Here is a 19,543-nt window from a genome sequence, read left to right as displayed (position 1 = left end):
AGCAAAAAAAGGCACAGAATATGCAAAAGAGCTCCCGTCACTTGGAAGGCAGTAAATGGTCAGGAAAAAAGGGCATAAGAGGAAAGGTTCTGTATATTCGCTTCAGGAGCCAGAACAAGAGAAAACATGGGGAACTGTTCCCAAGACATCTCTGCAAAAGTGTGCCCAGCTGTAACTGGGAGGGCCAACCTCCCAGTCAAGGGCAGGTGGGACTTTATTCCTGGCCCACCCTCTAAGAGGCTGCTGGGAAGGCCCACAAAGGTGTCATTAACCATGGAATGCCTTCCTGCAGTTCTTTCACACACTCATTACCAGCTGATAGCGTTTGATCTTGGAGTCATGGCTGAAGTGACCCAGATTCAAACTGGTGATTATTAATGTCACATGTATATAGACAGTCCTTCCTCTTAGAATAGCCCTTCACAGTCACTTATGCACCTGCCAGGAGATGTGCCACGGCTCATTGCTACGTTCATCTGAACAATTCATGAATTCCGTCTTCTTAGAATACAGACGCTGTACCACTTCCCGGTGGGTCATTTGTAACTCCGGGCTCAGCCTAATTATAACGTGAATGAGATCCAAGGCCCGAAGAATTTGCTTAAAAATTACGGAGTTAATTAAACACAGTGCTATAAAAATGGAACACCCAGGCCAGTACGTAAGGTGACATATGCCAACACGTAGTGTTTAACACCGAAAGAGTTTCACCACGTACTGCATATTTTCACCAGCTTTTATTTGGGGAGTGAGGGAGAAGAGAATATTATTATGGTTTCAAAAAATATTAGGAATGCAACTAAAATGGATGATAGGCTCTTTTTATTTTCCAGTAAACCCTCTCTAGACCTCCCTAAATTCATTCCAATTTGGTCAATGGACACACACATGTTAAAAAAGTTATAATCACAATGTGATCACATAAGTGAACATGCCACTGAGTTCTACTTTATAAGTTTTCCACATTTCCAGTGCATAAACACAGTGCTCACATTTCCAATTTTAGTGTGAACATAAGTATGCCATTGTTGTAACTATATTCGATTAGTAATTTGCCTTAACATTACTATATTTTTTAAGTTCCTCATATTAAACTATAATAAAACCTATTAAACCAGACTTTTGGTGAGGGAAGTGTATTCTTTCTCAGGTCTTTAAAATATAGCTATTGTTGAATTCTGAACTGGCCACACGGAATCACGAATAAGGAAACCATTTTTTAAAGTTTCACCTGGCTTATACGAATAATTCTGAGTTGACTGTTAAATAATTCTAGCCAAGAACTTAGGTAGGGATAGTTAATAATAAAAAAATATCGGCTCCAATTTATTATCAATCTCCCTTGAAGTTACAGCTTCCAAATCTAGTATTTTAGAATTAAGAAATTTTAAGCTTAAAAATTCATTAGGACCCTCCTTTTATAATTGAGGAAGCTGAGGCACAGAGTGGATAAAAAGTCCAGAAAACTAAGTGACTTAGCCAAGTCACATGCAAGTCAGTAGTAGGAGAGGCTATAATTATCTAAAAGCATTTAATATAGAATGAATATATGGGCACTTGGGTGGCTCAATTGGTTAAGTGACTGTCTCTTAATTTGGGCTCAGGTCATGATCTCAGGGTCCTGAGATCAAGCCCCTCCTCCCCACTGGGCTCCATGCTGAGTGTAGAGCTTGCTTAAGATTCTCTCTTTCCCATGGGGCACCTGGGTGGTTCAGTCGGTTAAGCTTTTGCCTTTGACTCAGGTCATGATCTCCAGGTTCTGGGATCAAGCCCTACATCAGGCTTCCTGCTCAGCAGGGAGTCTGCTTCTCTCTCTTTCTCTCTCTCTCTCTCTCTCTCTCTCTCTCTGCCCCCCTCTCCCTCTGCCCCTCGCTCAAACTGTCTCTAAAAAAAATGAATATAAATAGCAATATTTACAAAATGATGAAACATCAGTTTTGTATGTCACAAGTGTCTGCTTATTTTCCCTCTTTCTTTTCTTTCTTTCTTTCTGAAAATTTAACTACAAACATTCATTTATTTAGGAACTGCCAAGCCAAAGCTCCTTAGGAAGGTGCATCTTGAACTAATAAGCAGCTTCTTCAACAGTAAATTGGGAAAACCTTGGTTAAACCTTCACACAAAGATGCAGCCAAGGTAAATGAGATGAATTTGCAAGAGCTTTGTGTATATTGGAGGTATTAGTCTTATTATTAGTAAAGACCCCCCAGGTAAAACATGATAATTTCTGGACAAATAAGTGGGTTCAGCTCCTTAATAGGAAAGTTGACCCACTGCCCATTTAACCCTGGAACCTGAGACATTAAAATAATAATTTTAAGCAACTAGGTTTCCTAGTAAGCTAGCTGAAATCACTTAGAGGATTAGCTTTTCACCTCTGGAATTTAAGTCAGAGGATTTCTTGAGTGAAAGATGACCCATTACCCTTGTTTTAAAATACAAGGCAACACCCCAAGTTTGTCTGAAGATACTGCCTCTATTTTTGGCAAAGGTTACAAAGTAGTATGGATATATTATGAAGAGGGAAGTCACACAGCTTCCCTGCTGCCAATATTCAATCTTCTATTAATATGGCATCAGTCTGCTATTTGATTACATTTCATTGATCACTTTATGGGGGAGGGAGGTGGGGTTATCGGTCTTTTTCCTCATACTCTTATCACGTTCCTCTGGCTTTATTGAGATAAGGACGGAAACAGCTCAGAAACTTTACTTTAGCTGCAAAAAGAAAACAAAACAAAAAAACTCACAGACTCAAACAACACACAGAAAAATCTTTGTTCTGAAAATTTTCACTTAGACAAAAAACAGAATACTGGGTTCTATTCGTCTTTATTTTATATATAACATTAAAACAGTCCACAAAACAAAAACAAAAACAAAATGGTCCACAAATGCCTATCCTATAAAACAAGGGTGGCTATTTGCTAACTTTAAGAATGAGAATATGAGCATAAAGCTCTCTAACTTGCTCAGCAATACGTACTTTTAGATTGGGGAGGGGGTGTCCCAATTTGAAGCACAGCTAGCTCCCTATTTTTTTGCAGTCATTCATTCTGCAGGAATTTATTAATAAGCACCTTCTATGTGCCTCTAAGACTGAGGATAAGGCAGTAGGCAGCATAGACTTCTTCATGGGACAGACAGCTATAATAAATAGGTATCTGTCTGATAGTGGTTAAGTGCTATGGAGAAAAGTGAGGCAGGCTGAGGGGGTCTCAGAAGTGCTGGGTGATGGCTGGGGCAGGCAAGAGTGTTGCTATTTTATATAGGGTGATTAGGGAAGGCCTCCCTGATATCCGATGACTTTTGAGCTGAGCCCTGAAATGATGCAAAGAGCTGTGATCCCACCTGGAAAAACCTACACTTGTCCTTTTATGTTAGCTTGTCAAGTCTAGTCAAACAAGGAGATTAGCTGTGAAACGACAGGAAAGTGAAACCTACAAATAATAAAGCTTTATACAATACTTTGAACCAGCTCTCAATTTATCTCCAATGATCCTTAAACCCTGTTTAGCTACAGCTTAATCTTTTTCCTGACTAAAATGCCTCACATTATCTCTTCACTTAATGACTAAGAGAGAGAGTTTTCCAGTTACATTGTGCAAACAACCCAAGTAGATAATGCAGGTAGAAATTTCCACTCTGAGGTCCTGATTATTTGAATTGGCAGTGGGCATACAGTAGGAAAAAATGAGCTGAGAGTAGCTGATTTTGCTACTGGTCATGCCTATACAGTGAAAGTTCAAAGGAAACTGGACAGTTATCCAGGTTTTAGAATGGTGAGTTTTTAAAGTCCCCCTTTTAATTAAAAATAAAACAAAAGAACCACCACACCCACAAGAAGGGCAACATGTAATAACAAAAACATCAAGTGAGCTAGGTAAATATAAATTTCTTATTTTGTTTATGCTATATAGAAATAGTAGTGATAATGACTGATTTAAATTTTTTTAATTTACTCTATGTTCTACAGTAATGGTAATAATGAATGATAGGAAATAATCCAAACTTTCAAAGACCAAAGAAGAAAAAGCAAAGAAACAAAATGGACAATAAACTCTTTTGATCAACGTTTATAAAATTATGCAACCAAGAATTTATCAATTTTTATTATTTATTATTATTTTATTATCAATGCTTGATAATAAAACTTTCAGATGCATCACAGTTATTTGAGAAAAACTGAGAGTGTGCTTATAGTTTATTGAGACTCCCTAATTTATCTTAACTAGAACAAAAAATATATATACATTTTGAATATGAACCTCTGTAGAGTATGGATCTGGACAGTTTTAAAGCCCTTCATATGTTATGAAATATATGATACGGAATCATGTTTGTAAAAGGATCAAAATAGCTATTAGCCATAAAAAAACAGTTTGAATTAGCTAGCTTACTTCACTAGTCAAAAAAATGGGAATTAGCATTTCTGTTGTTGAAAAAGACAAAGGGCTTAATCAGACACACATTTCATTAAGAAATCTGTCTTGATAAAAATCTATTTAAAATTTTTAACCTTTGTAATTAAAAATATTTAAAAATAAGACTTAAAATTGTAATGAAGTTGTAAATTTGTCAGATAAGCTCTGAAACGTTTATGGTGATAATGGTTGGGTTATATTTCTTAAACTGACCCACATTAAGATGATCACAAAAAACTGGACATTGATTCATTCATTCCACACATACAGGCACCAAAACGTAAGGCCACACGGGAAAAACTATGTCTTTCATAAGATAAACTGTTTTCTAACAGAATGTTAATTACACTTTCAAATAATATGCTTTTTTTTCCAACCTCCAGATACCTTTGCAGAAGTACCTCTGAATTTATTTTTGCTTCTTTTTCCCCCTTATTGTTTATTTATTGATTAAATTGTGTTTTGAATGTGGTATAGCTGACACACAATGTTACATTAGTTTCAGGTGTACAACTAAGTCACTTCCACCCCTCTACGTGTTATGCTGGGCTCCCCACGGGTGTAGCTCCATCTGTCACCATACACTGCTATTACAATATCATTGACTATATTCCCTAGGCTGTGCCTTTTATTCCTGTGACCTACTCATTCCAGAACAGGCAGTCTGTAATTTCCCACTCCCCTTCACCCATTTTTGCAATCATCAGTTTGTTCTATTTATTGGTCTGATTCTGCTTTTTGTTTTTTTAGATTCCATATATGAGTAAAATCATATGGTATTTGTCTTTCTCAGTCTGATTTATTTCGCGTAGCGTAATACCCTCTAGGTCCAATCATGTTGTCATAAGTGGCACAATCTCATCCTTTTCTATGGTTCAGTAATAGTCCATTCTTTATATTATACATTATATATGCATACACACACACACCACATCTTCCTTATCCATTCATCTGTCGATGGGCACTTAGATTGCTTCCATATCTTGGCTATTATAAATAATGCTGCAATAAACACAGGAGTGCATACATACATCTTTTTGAATTTGTGTTTTCTTTTTCGTTTTGTAAATAAATACCCAGTAGGGGAATTACTGGATCATATGGTATTTCTATTTTTAATTTTTTTAGGACTCTCCTTCTGTTTTCCCCAGCAGCAATACCAACTTACACTCCCACCAAGAGTGCACAAAAGTTCCTTTTTCTCCACATCCTCACCAACACTTGTTATTTCTGTACTTCTGAATTTAAAGCAATGAAATCAGCTGTTAATCTGGACCAAAAAAACAAAAAAACACAATACACTATGGAGTATCCCCAAAGTCTGGAAACATAAGGAAAATAATGTATTTATTATGCTGTTTTCCAGATGAACAATTATATCCATTGTTTTTAATGTGGAAAGGTATCCGAAAGGTTGACACAAAGCATACTGAGCGTATTATTTGAAAACATAATACTACATTTTCAAGAAGTTTCCTGACTTCTTGGGCTCTCTATATTTGTGGAGCATCTACTGTGTGCCAGGCACTGTGTCAGGCATTGGGTACACAATGGTGAACAAACATGGTCCCTCCCTCACATTAATTACCATCTACTTACAAAGAGTGGAACACAGATATTCCTGGAAGTGGGTTAGAATGATATCTATAAATTTTTGACAGCAACATTAGGAATAAACATAGAGGTGAAGGAAGGAAGGAAGGAGAAAGGAAAGAAGGAAGGCAAGTAGTTCAGCCTCATAGGATTAGAAACATAACATTTTAGAACCAGAAGGAAATCTTAGAGATCATCTAATTTAGTGGCTCTTAACCACAGCTGTGCCTCGAATTACCGAAGAAGCTTTTTCAAGCTAAATGTGCAAGACCCCACCCAAAAGCCACTGCCTTAAAATCTCTGTGTATTTTGAAAAAAGCTCCATAGGTGTTTAGGATTCAAACCTTTGGTCAATATATACTGATCTAAATTCCCTCACTTAAATATGAGGTAGTTGAGGCCCAGAGAGGTTGAGAGGCTGACCCGAAATCACACAGATATATTGCAGTCCCAATTTTCTAATTTTCAGAAAAAGACTGTAGAAAAACTGTCTTTTTCTGCACTACTATACCACATCACCACTGTCTACTCTTGAAGCTCTGCTCAAGAAGAAACAGGATAAACTGACCAACACTTACTAAAAGTTACTGAACCAAAGTAAAAAGCCAGTATCTATGGGCAACACAAACATACGATTAACAAAAAACCCATCATATCCCATAGTAACCTCGTTGCTTCCTCCTTAAACGGCCAAGTCAAGCTAGTTTAAAACACTCTCAAATAAATATGATTATTCCTATCAGTTTCTCATTTCAGTGCTGCAATGAGCCATAATTTGGGTTTTCATGGGTAAGAATGCGGAGAAGAAGAGAGTGATTTTTTTCTGGCTTATTTCTTAAAAGTCAGAAGGTTAAAAAAAAAAGTTTCTAATACTTCAATATGAAGAAAGCCTGGTCGGCTTGTAACGCGCTTGGCGGTACTTAAGGACATGTTTTTGGCTATTAGCCTGGCAAGCTGTTTAAGCTTATAGAAGGCCCACAAAGGGAACTTATATGATTAAGTTAGTTAAACACAAACATCTTCTCTGTATATTTTATCCCCTCCCTTCACATTCACAAAAACATAAAAGGCTACAACATTTTAGAACTAGGTGAGGGAAGCAAGTTATTTATCACTTCAGCTCCTTTCTCAAGGCTTGTGTAAATAAGAACTAAAGAACTCAATGAAATTATTCATATAATCCTTGCAATGAACAAAGCGAAGCATCAGAAAGCAATTCAAAATTCCTCTGAAGCATATGTATTTTCTTACAAGAAACATCTGTGATTCTCTAATGTACTTCAGACCTAACTTTATCTCTTTCTAAAAATTATGTAACACACATACACTTCAGGCACCGAACATACTTATTAATTACATAGTCACAGAAGAATTTAAAATGCCGTCTTTTTTTGACACACACTATAGCAAGTATTTCCACACTGGAGCACTAAGCAGTCTTCTCACATAAAATCTAACAGTTGGGAAGTGATGTTTTAAAACAAAACAAAATGCCACACCATCTAGCTCCTTTTCAGATCCTAACTAAGGAACTTAGATTATTCAAGCATGTAAATAACATAGTTGGAAATATCAATTACAGTTAAGTCATGAGTGTCTTCAGAAGATTACCATATTATTTGCTTATCAGGGAGATAAAAGCGAAAAAAAAGCGCAAATGCTTTTGGTGAAACTGTAAATGGTTTAAAGCAGTTTATTATTTTTAGACTGAAAGACTGGTGTATATATATTTGTATTTGTGTGCGTGTGTGTGCCCATGTGTGCTCACACACCCAGAAGACAGCATTTTAACTAGGGCAGAGGAACTGGCCAATATAGAAAAGGGTTTTAATAGCCCTTCTATTTCAACCATAGCTACTGTGGGTTTTGTCACTATAGCAATGGGCCTGGGTGGGGCATGTAGCTGGCAGGCTCGGGTGCTCAGCTGGTAAAGCAACATAAACCTCATTTTACCTCGAGCTGAGCAAATTTTCTCTAAGAAGCTTTGCTTAATTGAAAGACAGCAAGGAGAAAGGAGAAGTCTAAGCATCAGTTGGTGGGCACTTCTTCCCAGGACACTGCCATACTAAGGCTACCCTCACACCTTCTCCTTCATTGGATCAAAGGCCTCCACTATCATTCATTGGTGGTAGTTACCTTGGATTTAGGCAGTAACCTAACCTCCCGGATCGCAATGATTCCTAGCAGCCTGGGTTAATTTCAGCTGTCTCTACAGGGGCTACGTGAAACATGGCATTTACAAATTTGGATTATACAGCACTATTTATTATACTATGGAAGATTTCCAAAAATGCCAGAAGAGATGTTGGCATTCATGCAAGTCAACTACTGTTCAACCCAAAGAAGCACTATATTCTATAGGATGTTTTTTGCCAGGATTGAAAGAGCCTATGTGAAAACACCTTAATTAGGACCATCTTAGCACCTCAGTTACTGGATACCTACTCTAGCTCTAGGTGTTACGTTTCAAATGGGCCAACAAACCAGCCTGGAAACAGAAACCCCCAGTCCTGTAACCAATTCCTTCACTCCAAGTCCTGAGAGTGTATATTTTCTTATTTTCAGATTTAATAAGTCAAGTATATCTGGTAGCTATTAAAAGATTTAAACCACTACCGTTTTTAAAAAGGTTTCAGTGTTCAGAAATTTCAAGCCCACAGAGGGGGTCGATCTGGAGGGTTTGGTGGCTGCAGAATGGTGAATTATTTGCTGGTCTCCCCCCACACCTTCAAGGAATATTCTTATTGATCTCTCTCTACCCTTTTAATGTGTTTCTAACACATGATCATGGGCTCACAAAAGTAATATAGAAGAATCTGAAGAGAAGACAGTGTCCAGGGACCTAAAAAGATAATTATAATGATAGATTGCTAAAGAAGGAGGTGGGTGGGGGACTTGAAAAAAAAAAAAAAACGTTAGCCACTTACAACATGTGATCAGATAACCTTTCCCCTCTTATTCTTTGGATTGGGAAATCCAAACTACTATACGTACGATGTTTCTTTAAAATTTCCTTTAATGAAGAGTTCAGTTAGGCTTGCTCAAAGCCAAGGGCCATCCTAGAAAACCAGGGCCAATATTGTACGTTGTTAAGTGGTGGCTACTTTATATCAGACTTCTTTTAAAGGCAACAAAAATGGGGGGGTGGGTAAGGGAGGTGGTTATAAAAAACTTCACAGGAAACCAAATAGCCTTCATTTAAATTAAAAGCAATCACAGCCTGATTCTTGGAACATGCTTCGAAATGCTTTTTGGCATGCAGCTGCTACATGCCGCCAATATTGTGTGTAACTGGAAACATTTCAAACAGAATTGTTACCAAAGTCAAAGACCATAATTGCAAGCTGTGGGATCTGTGCCTCAGATAAAAGAAGGGCAGCTGAGTGAGAGCTCACTGCACTGAGGAGTCTACTTACCGGTCTGCATCTGACTGCAATATTTCCACTGTATTATTGACAAATCTTTCTTTCCACAGACCCAATGAGAACAGAAGGAAACAGAGAAGCATACACAAAGCAAAAGTTGGTGGGTGCTATAAATCAGCAATCGGGACAAAACTCTTAGGCGTATATGACTTCAATACTAGAACAACTGAAATAACACAGCCTTAACGTTTTTTTTTTCCTTCCTGAAGTGCAATCCACTAGAAATGAAAGGCGTCTCTCACCAGAGTTTACCCCAAATCTACCAGTGAGAAAAACGCAACTGCAGTTTAATTGGTCAGTGGGATCACTTAGGACCAATCTTATGGGTGGGGGGGAAAAGTTAAGTAAAGGTAAATGAGAGCTGCTTGCTAGTTTACAGCTTTAAGTTTTAAAATGTTTACGCTGGCATCTGCTTTGCTGACATTTTTATTTGTATGTTAAATTTAAAATCTCTCTTTCTAGGGAAATGAAGGCGGAAAGCTCTAATCAGTTCAGGCTGGGCAATCATTCTTGTTCCTAGAGAGGTCCCTTCAAAAGTGACCAAAATGCATTTAGAGTTCAGTCTGAACAAGTGAACAAAACAGAGACACAAGAAGAATTACTACATTTTCTTTGAGAAGTTTGATCCCCCCGGCTCAGTAACTGGACATAGTACCAGTGGGCCACCGGCTCAGGACTGGTTCTTGGAAAAATCATGTCATTCTGGCACACAGGAAAGTGATCCAATTATTTTGCCGTATCTCCGCGCCAGAAGTGTCATGACATCAGCCTGCTCCAACTAGTAAAGCCTGTCTCTTCCCACCATCCCTGCTTCAGGAGAGAGGGGACCACCGAGGGCAGGCCAGGCTTAGCTGGATTCCCCAAGCAATCTGAGACCAGACCTCCACTGCTCCAAAGGTTCCTTCACCGGCACACGCGCAGTTAGCCTCCTGGACTCCAGCTGAGCACGGCCTGTCCAACAGGGTGCCCTTACCGATTACTGCAGGTGCCGAGGAGGTACACTTGTGTGTATCTGAGATGGGGAAGTCCAGAAGTGGTGGGGCAGGGGGAGTGCTGTTGTGGTTCCTGGTGCCGTCTCTGTCCCTGGCATTCTTTTCTGGAGTGCTGGCTCCATATGCTGCCTGAGGTTTCGAGGAACTGCAACAATGCAGGACTTGGCACCCAGATTACTGTGCTTTCTTCTCCCAACGTGTTTCCTCTCACACCAGCCTTCCAAAGATATTAGTGCACAATATGGAAATGCTTTATTCTGTGACCAGAAGAAAAAGCAGTAATGGTCCCTTAAAACACCAACGAACCAACCAACCAACCAAGAAATGCAATTCATTCACTTCCCTAACTCCTCTTTATTAGGGAATAATTACACGTGGATTTAAGCAAATTGAATATTCTCACACTCTTAAGAGTTAAACAATTGATATTATTTAACATAAAATGAGAAAAAAGAGACCTATTTTTCCAAGAAGACAGAGCCTATCCTGGTCCAGTGGCATCTTTAACATTTTTATGCACAGATGAGAATCACTTTGCCTTTTTAAATTACTTCCTTTCTTTAAAAGGAAAAATTTCCTTTTATGAACTACTTTAACCAGGAAATTAACTGCTATCAACTAGAATACTGGTAATGATATTTTTTCCTGAAAACCATTTCCCCATAATATTGGAAAACACAAACTGTAGATATAGGCCATTAAAAGAGTTACTTAATTACTGGAAAATAATTTTTAAAGATTCTTATTTCATTTCATGAGTACTCTGAACAATCACTCCTAGTATTCAAACTCTTGTGTTTTGCTTTCAAGTAATTACAAACGTTTTTAGAAAAATTATCTTACAATGTCACTTTTTAAAACAGATTTCAGCTTACTTTTTAAAAATCCTTCATTAGAGAAGCCTCAAATTTTAACTTTTTTTTTCTTTTGTGTCTTTTCAGAGTCATCATAGGAGAGGATATTAGTAGAAACCACACTTTTATCCACATCTGACTCTAAACTTAATAGTTAGCTATTAACTCTATAAGGGTTTTTTTTCTCCCCAGATGATATTAGATTTTATTTGCATGACCAAAGCTGACTCATTGCAATCCCCTTTACTATACCGACAAATGGTGGTTCCATGGAACTTGATTATAAAAACATGATAAACTTTTTAAGTTTCACTGGTATTGCTAGCAGAACTGATTGAATCTGTCATTTTAGTAAAACATATCACTTTTCTTTTGAGAAAACCTGTAAACCCACAGGGTCACTCAGTGATAAGTCAACAGTAAGGACCACATTAAGGATGGAAAAATTAATTTCCCAAACCTATTTGCTCACCTCAACATGGCTACCCTCTGTGTACCATCCAGTTTTTCCCCCTTCCTTCCTCCCCCTTCCCTCCTCTCCTCCCTCCACTCCTCCCTCCCCTCTTTCTTCCCTTCCTCCCTCCCCTTCCCTCCCCCCTTCCTCCTTTCCTAGGTTTATTCACAAGAAAGAGTCACTATTGTTAGCCATGACTTATTAAAACAGATTTTTGAGTTCATCAGCAAATGTGCTACCTCTTAACTGTGGGTAATGTCCATTTATTTCTAGAACCTTTAGTTTTAATATGTGGTGCACATGCATTGTTAACCTTTAAATCCTTTGTATAAACATTTCTGGTAGGGCTTGTAAAATATCTCCTCCTGTGTTTCCTGACTCGCCAGTTGATGGCATTTAGAAACCCTCTGGTACCAGCAGGTGCTGTATTTTGCTTTCTTCAGGCTCCAGCTGGGCTACAGTGACAGATTCCTGTCCCAGGCCAAACCCAGCCACCTAGGCTAGGACCACATTGGAGGCAAACTGAACCGGGCCCCACCAGACAGCAAGATAAATGGCTGCTGTCTAAGTTTAAAATCCCTTGGTGGGAGTAAATATTGTTCCAGGGGAAAAGGCTTGACAAATATTGCGTCATCCTTCCAGAGCTGTCTTGATTAAAGCAGAATCTTTGGATTAAGTTGGTGCTCAATTCAAAATGTATCTATCTTGCTGTCATGGGATTTTTTTCCCCCTTCCTAGAGTCTGAAAACACATATTGTTGAGGATGGTCAAATAAGACTGCCGCCTCCCAAGGGGCTGCAGTCCACTCCTGATAATAGAAGGCGGCTGAACGCTGACACTTCACCGAGGAGAATGGAGACAGCAAAGGCTTAGTGGGAAAAGGCCAGTTGTCACCTAAGTGACAGGCAACAGCTGAGCTCACACATCTGGAGCCAGACCAGGGCAAACATTCAGCAACCCTTGCTGGTCTACACCTTGGGCCTGTCTGAAAGGACAGAGAGAAGTTCCCTTTCCTTCGAAAGCACATTAAAAAAATATCTGATGGTGAACCACATCAATTATATAACCCAGCTGCTGCAGGCACGGCCTTCTGAAGTACTGATTAAAATGAAGAGGTACACACAACTGTGAGGCATGCTCACATACAATTTCGTTGAGTATAAACTGTCCTTCATAAAATCCGTCCTAAAAATCACAGACACACGCCTGCTCTTTATAGCACAAATGCATCTGAACTCCTCTGGAGAGGCACGATCTTTCGATCTTTACATGCTCTTTCCCTTCAGGCAGGTTCCCAGGGTGTGCTCTTCACCTGGTTCATGGCCCAGATCTGCCTCCCATACTCTTTCTAAAATCAGCAACCAAATATGTTTGGGTTGTGATTCGGAATCCTCCTTAGGCAAGCCGCAACTCAGTGCGATGCCAGCCATCCTCCCCCACCCCTACCTCATTCTTCAGCCTGTAGAAGACAATCTGTGGACAATTTTCCCAAAGTCCCCGAAAAAATATGGCACTGCCAAGCGTCACTGGCGATGTCGTTTGTTTTTCTTGGAGGGCAATGAAAATTTAACAGCTTTCTGCTGCATCCTGAGTTCTGGTCTTGCTAATTATTAACATGCCCAGTTTCTCCAACTTTTTCTGCCTAAAGGGAAGAAGACGCTCCCATTCCCTTCCACATACGTGCTACATTCAGAAAACACCTTTGTCAGGGCGGGAGCGGGGCGGAGGAGCCGATGCACCCCTGCCAAAAAGGAATCGGCCCTTTCCGCAGAGCGTTAGGAGAGAATCAGCACCCTCCCTCCGGACGCCAGTAGGTGACAGGCGATCCTAAGCGGCGGACACATGCCAACGCACCCTCGCCTCCCTGCGCCCCTCATCGCCCCAACTCTGGGGCCACAGAACGGGTTTCCACGCAGGAGAGAATCAAGGCAAGAGTTGGTAGTGATGCAGCAAACAGGAGCCATGCGGGCAGCCTATCCGAAGCCCTCTTGGTGCTGCAGCCCAGTATCAGCTTTCAGTGTCTACAGAGCCCACAACAAACCGAATCTGCCCTTCTCTCTTGGTTTCTGCTCTGCCGGCCCAGTCTGGGTGTCACAGGCCCCCCGCAGTGACACCCTAGGTGCCCGGCCCTTCCCCTGCGGCGCTCGCCCCCCACTGCCGCGCCGCAGCCCCTCTGCAGAGCCGGCCGGAGCCGGACTGCCACTCACCCCGCGCGAAGGACAGAGAACTCGACTGGACGGTCCTCCGCGCCGCGGTACGTCTGCGGAGCTGCAGTCCGCGGCGTCAGGGGTAGGCGAGGGCGGGCAGCAAGTGGAGCATCGAGAGCCCGGCAGGTCGCCGTGCCGGCCGCGGCGCCCCTCGGGGAAGTCAGCGCAGGCGGTGCGAGGCTGGCATGTTCCGGGGCGCGCTGTCGGGCGGCTGCGGCCGCGGGAGGCGGCGCTCACAGCGGGCTGCAGGCAGAGTGCGCTCCGACTCCCGAGCGCCGCGCCGCGGCACCGCCGCGCACCCCGCCCTCGGCCTCCGGGGCCCGGCGGGAGCGAAAACGCGGAGCGCGGATGCCGCCGCGGGATCCAGGCCGCTCGGCGCGCGCGCCCACGCGCACCCCGGCTCGGCCCCGAAAGGCGAGGTCGTTGCCCGGCTCCGGGCGGGCGCGCGGGCGCAGGGCGCAAGGTGGCGAGGCAGGGCGTGCGGACGGGCGGCGAGCTGGGCAGGACTGGCTGGGCGAGCAGCCGCGGGCGCTGAGCGAGGGGCGGGTTATCTACTCAACGAAGTTCACCCAAGCGCGGCCCAGGTTCTCAAGTGCAGCTCGGTCGTCTCCTCTGCCCCGCCCCCGATTTTATGCTCCCTCCCCCTTTTTTAACCAACAATCCTGATGGTTTGAAAAGACAGGAAGGGTGAAGGGGGGAAAAAGACAAACCCAATTTCCTCTGATCAAACGGTTTGGGGATTGCTTATGTGGGTCTCTTTTCACTTCGTGTGTGTGTGTGTGTGTGTGTGTGTGTGTGCGCGCGCGCGCGCGCGCGCTGGGGGAGAGGGTAGTTAATTAAACTCAGATTCCTTCGGGCGCGCCTCGCCTCGCTGGGGACCCACTGGGACTCGAGCCTATCTCGTGCAATCCTCCAGGCTGGGCTGTCTCCGCTTAGGAAGGAAGAAGCCGAAGATTCAGCGTCTAATTCCTTCCCTTCCCCTCCTCGACGGTCCTAGCATCTCCAAGAAAAGCTCCAAGTCTGGAGAGTGCGTGTGAGAACCTCAGCCCACCCCAGTGTCCAGAGCCTGGCCCAAGTTAGCATGGATTACTTAAAGTCGTTTTCAGAGTACTAATTTGATCACGATGATCGTTTTTCATTGGCCAACGGCTCTCCAGGTTTTCTCTCTGCCCGATTCCCAGGGTTGGGCTCTCAGACACATTCTCCCAGGGTGAACTGGGACTCGGCCTGTTTGGAAGTTCTGCCCTGACGTTTGTGTTGCCTTAGAAGCTCTCGCCATTTCCAGTTCCAGATCAGCGGAGTTACACAGCGTGTGGGTACGATTTCCTCCGAGGTTGCAGAGGGCAGACCCGACGGCAGCTGCTAACACCAGCTTGACAGGTGTCTCTGCGAAGCTGGAGCTTCCTTGATCTGTCGACTGCTTTCACAACCCTCTAGGATACTGTATCATCCTCCAGAAAGATGAGGGTGTGTGTGTGTGTGTGTGTGTGTGTGTGTTGGAGGTGTAAGAACCGTTTTTATTCCTTTAAAAAAAAATCAATAAGGCCAATCTCAGAATTTTTCAGAGCACCGAGTCGCTTCCATTTTCACTGGAAGTGAAGCAAAGTAATACTCAGCAAAAAATAGACTTGATGAAAAAGAGGATGTAAGGAAATAGCATCTAAAGGCAAAGCGAGGAGGAAACAACAAATCTAGGGAAATGTTTCACCTTGGCACTGTACTCTGTAATTCCAAGTCTGACTCACATCTCCTGCACGACAGAAACTCTCCCTTCTAGATACACAGGCTGGGTTTCTGAGTCTCTGAGCACAGCTCACTCAGGAAACAAAGCTGTTGCTTTTGAAATAACTCCGCCTGCTTGTGGTGTTTGTAACTGATGGGAATCTGAGGGAAAACAACCGAGGCTGTCTTGCTCCTCAGCATTTTATTGGAGTTAGCCTTTTAAGTTGTGTCTGTTTAACTTACCAGGGTTACAAATGCTTCTATTAAGCTATAAACTTTTAGCTTCTATCTAACCTCCAGAAGGGCCCAAGAAGATAGACAACGTGATTGATTTCACCCATGGAGGTAGTAAAATTAGTAGGTTTAAGGGCAGAGAGTCTACTCTCTTTATTAGTATCTGTGGGTGTCTGTCTATTGTCTCAATCAAGACCTTCAAATGCAAGCAGTTCCTGACGAACTGAATGATGCAGTGGAACAGAACCCATCGAGGATGGTGTCACTTGTACAGCAGCGTCTTCATGAGAAAGTCCTCTTCAGTGGACCAGCAAGCATTTGGAGCAGGCAGAATTGGGGTGAAGAAGCTCATGGAGAGAATATTTATTAAGCCTGCCCTTGGACCTCCCTGATGATTGCAGAAAATGATACTTTCTTATTATAAGAGATGATTCTGTTATCAGAGCACTTATAACTCTGTGATGACTTCACAAACGTTTGTTTACTGAGCAAACTGGGCACAGTAGGGCATCTATAGTTGTTCCCTCCAGAGGCTTATTTCCTCTCTGGACCGTGTGCTGGGCAGCATCTTTTGGATCTGATGCAAATGTGAATGCTTGGTCTTCAACCAGGACTCTCATAACATTACTTTGGGTGGCACAGGTGATGATTTGCAGTCAGAGAAGTCAAATCTCAGCCCCACTCCTTACCAAATGTAACCCAGGATAATGCAGTTAATCCTGAGGTGATTCTTAGTTTCTTCATTTGCAAACGAGGAGCGTAATACCCACCTCAGAGAGATAGATATGGGGAGGACTGAATGCTAGGTGTGCAGGAAAGACTCAATATGCGGAAAGTTTATATAATGCCACAGCCACCCTTCTCTACACCAGCCTCCAAGAAAATCATGCAAGTTAGAAAAGAACCATTATAAATTTAATCTAAAAAAGCCTGTTTCATTGTGGACTATTGGGTTGTTTCTGGGTCTTTTATATTACTGGTGTTACTTTGCCTTTACAAACCAATATGGTACCATCCTTAAATAAATTCGCTCAGGGAATGTCTACTTCTTTTTTAAGCCCTTGGTAACAAATGTATTTTTTTTTAAATTTTATTTATTTATTTGAGAGAGAGAATGAGAGAGAGAGAGAGAGAGAGCATGAGATGGGGGAGGGTCTGAGGGAGAAGCAGACTCACCGCCGAGCAGGGAGCCCGATGCGGGACTCGATCCCGGGACTCCAGGATCATGACCCGAGCCGAAGGCAGTCGCTTAACCAACTGAGCCACCCAGGCGCCCCAAATGTATTTTTTTTTTAAATAATAGCTTTATGCACTGAATTGTGTCCCTCAGAGATTCATCTGTTGAAGTGGTTGCCTCCTAGTACCTCAGGATGTAATCTTGTTTGGAGGTAGAGTCTTTGTAGCTCAGACCTTAAAAAAGCAAGAACTGAGGATAAAGAAGATGTGGTATATATACACAATGGAATATTATGCAGCCATCAAAAGGAATGAGATCTTGCCATTTGCAACGACGTGGATGGAACTGGACGGTGTTATGCTGAGTGAAATAAGTCAATCAGAGAAAGACATGTATCATATGACCTCACTGATATGAGAAATTCTTAATCTCAGGAAACAAACTGAGGGTTGCTGGAGTGCCAGCGGGTGGGAGGGATGGGGTGGCTGGGTGATAGACATTGGGGAGGGTATGTGCTATGGTGAGCGCTGTGAATTGTGCAGGACTGTTGAATCACAGATCTGTACCTCTGAAACAAATAATGCAACATATGTTAAGAAAGAAAAAGAAGATAGCAGGAGGGGAAGAATGAAGGGGAGTAAGTCAGAGGGGGAGACGAACCATGAGAGACGATGGACTCTGAAAAACAAACTGAGGGTTCTAGAGGGGAGGGGGGTGGGGGGATGGGTTAGCCTGGTGATGGGTATTAAAGAGGGCACGTTCTGCGTGGAGCACTGGGTGTTATGCACAAACAATGAATCATAGAACACTACATCAAGAACTAATGATGTGATGTATGGTGATTAACATAACAATACAAAATTTAAAAAAATAATAAATAGTGAAAAAAAAAAAAGCAAGAACTGACAGTTTTGGCAGGCTCTGATTCTCAGGTCTTTTTGCTTCCTAGGCTTTGCTTGGTCCCTATTCCCTGTATTTGCCCACAACGGGGACTCCTTTCCCCAACCTGAAGACTCAGCTCCACTCAGTGTTTCCAGGGCAAATCAGTTTTGACCCTTTAATGAGGGTCGTAGGCTTAGCTGTAAGGCATGTTCCCCTACTAGAAATCCTACGTGGTTTCCCAGGGCTTTCTAGATTGAACACACCCGCCTTGGATTAGCCTAAAAGGTCCCTCGTATTTGTACTCTATCTCTCTAGTTTATTTTCCTACCAGTCCCCCATCCTTGTTTGCCCTAACCATATTAAACTATTTGCAGTTCTTTGAAAGCATCAAGCTATTTTATGCCTCTGTGATTTGAACATACCTAGCATGTTACGCACTGATAATTGCCCTCTTTATTAGATAATTCCTGCTTATCCTTTACAATTCAACATAAGCATCACCTTTTTGATGGTCCGTTGAGATGCATATTGTTGTTTTGTCTGCCTAGCATCTATTTCTCCTTTGTAATGCCCCAGATTTTCTTTGGGGAACCACTTTCCCCCATTGTCAGTGCCCATGGTTTCCTTGGAGACTTATTCCTGGACGAGGTGACTCAGACCTGGAAAATTAGAGGTCTGGATCCTCCTGAGCAAAAGAATGGTCCAGGGATGGGCATGTGACCCAGGTCAGATCCTGGGATTTTGCAGGAACTTTTAGGAATTTCCCAGCAACAAATTCAACAAATATCTATTTAGCATTTATATACCAGTGAGCTCTTTGCTGGAAATTCAACAGTAAACCAAACAAAGTCTCTATCCCTATGGATCTTCTTTGAGCCCCTGGATCAAACTCTGCCTGAAAACAAACTACCACAGAATGTTTCAGATGAAATTGATATTTGTTGTTGTCTTTTCAGCAACTTTGGTGTTTAAGTGACTTGCAAATTAAAGAATACTAACTGGTATCACCATTTAGATGCTACTTTTCTCTGTTCAACTTTCTACGCTTTTATCAGGTCATTTGTTTATTTGATTAGTTATACCTGACCTTATTCCAAAAAGATTTAAGGCCATTTTAATTAAACAGCAATAACATATAGCAAGTTAACTTGAAATTTTAGTTTGAAAGTAAGTATGAAATGAGAAACAGGAGACAAATCCATAAAATTAATTCCATAAAGAATGGGACACAATTTAGCTTTTAGGTTTCTAGCAGCCAATATAACAGGGGTCACATAATTCTTACACAATTGAAAACATCTCTAAGATAAAATAATCCTTTCAGGAGAAGCACAGTTATTGTTTAAATCAAAGAGCAGAAAGAAGCACCCAGCCCAGGTCATCATGAAGAAGACTTCAGACAAATGATGCACAACATCCTCGACAACATCCTTGCAGAGCACACAACAATGTGTTTCTTGGGGCTTGAGCATCCCTCAATTCACTTTTCAGAAAGTTCATTTTTCAGAAAGAGAAATTTAATTCACTTTCCTTCGTGACAGGCATTTCACAGAGTGTATAAAAATTACAGCGAAGTTAG

General features: G+C 41.9%; 1 protein-coding gene across 2 annotated transcripts in view; it reads right to left on the bottom strand.

The window, feature by feature from the left end:
* PRICKLE1 (prickle planar cell polarity protein 1) overlaps nucleotides 1-14,202 on the bottom strand; it is a 108,550-nt gene extending 94,348 nt beyond the window's left edge. The window contains exons 1-2 of one of the 2 annotated variants that reach the window (XM_025883274.2): nucleotides 13,950-14,202; nucleotides 10,416-10,691 (exon numbers count right to left, since the gene is read on the bottom strand). The gene's annotated coding sequence lies outside the window, so the exon portion shown is untranslated. The remainder of the gene's footprint in view (nucleotides 1-10,415; nucleotides 10,692-13,949) is intronic. The other variant, XM_025883273.2, reaches the window with a different exon arrangement.
* Between the last annotated feature and the right edge of the window lie 5,341 nt (nucleotides 14,203-19,543).

The sequence above is a fragment of the Callorhinus ursinus genome, unplaced genomic scaffold (genome assembly GCF_003265705.2).
Source record: "Callorhinus ursinus isolate GAN/ISIS: 27379988/994484 unplaced genomic scaffold, GSC_fseal_2.0 scaffold44, whole genome shotgun sequence".
NCBI classification, from domain to species: domain Eukaryota; kingdom Metazoa; phylum Chordata; class Mammalia; order Carnivora; family Otariidae; genus Callorhinus; species Callorhinus ursinus.
This window is presented reverse-complemented; position numbering and strand designations above follow the sequence as displayed.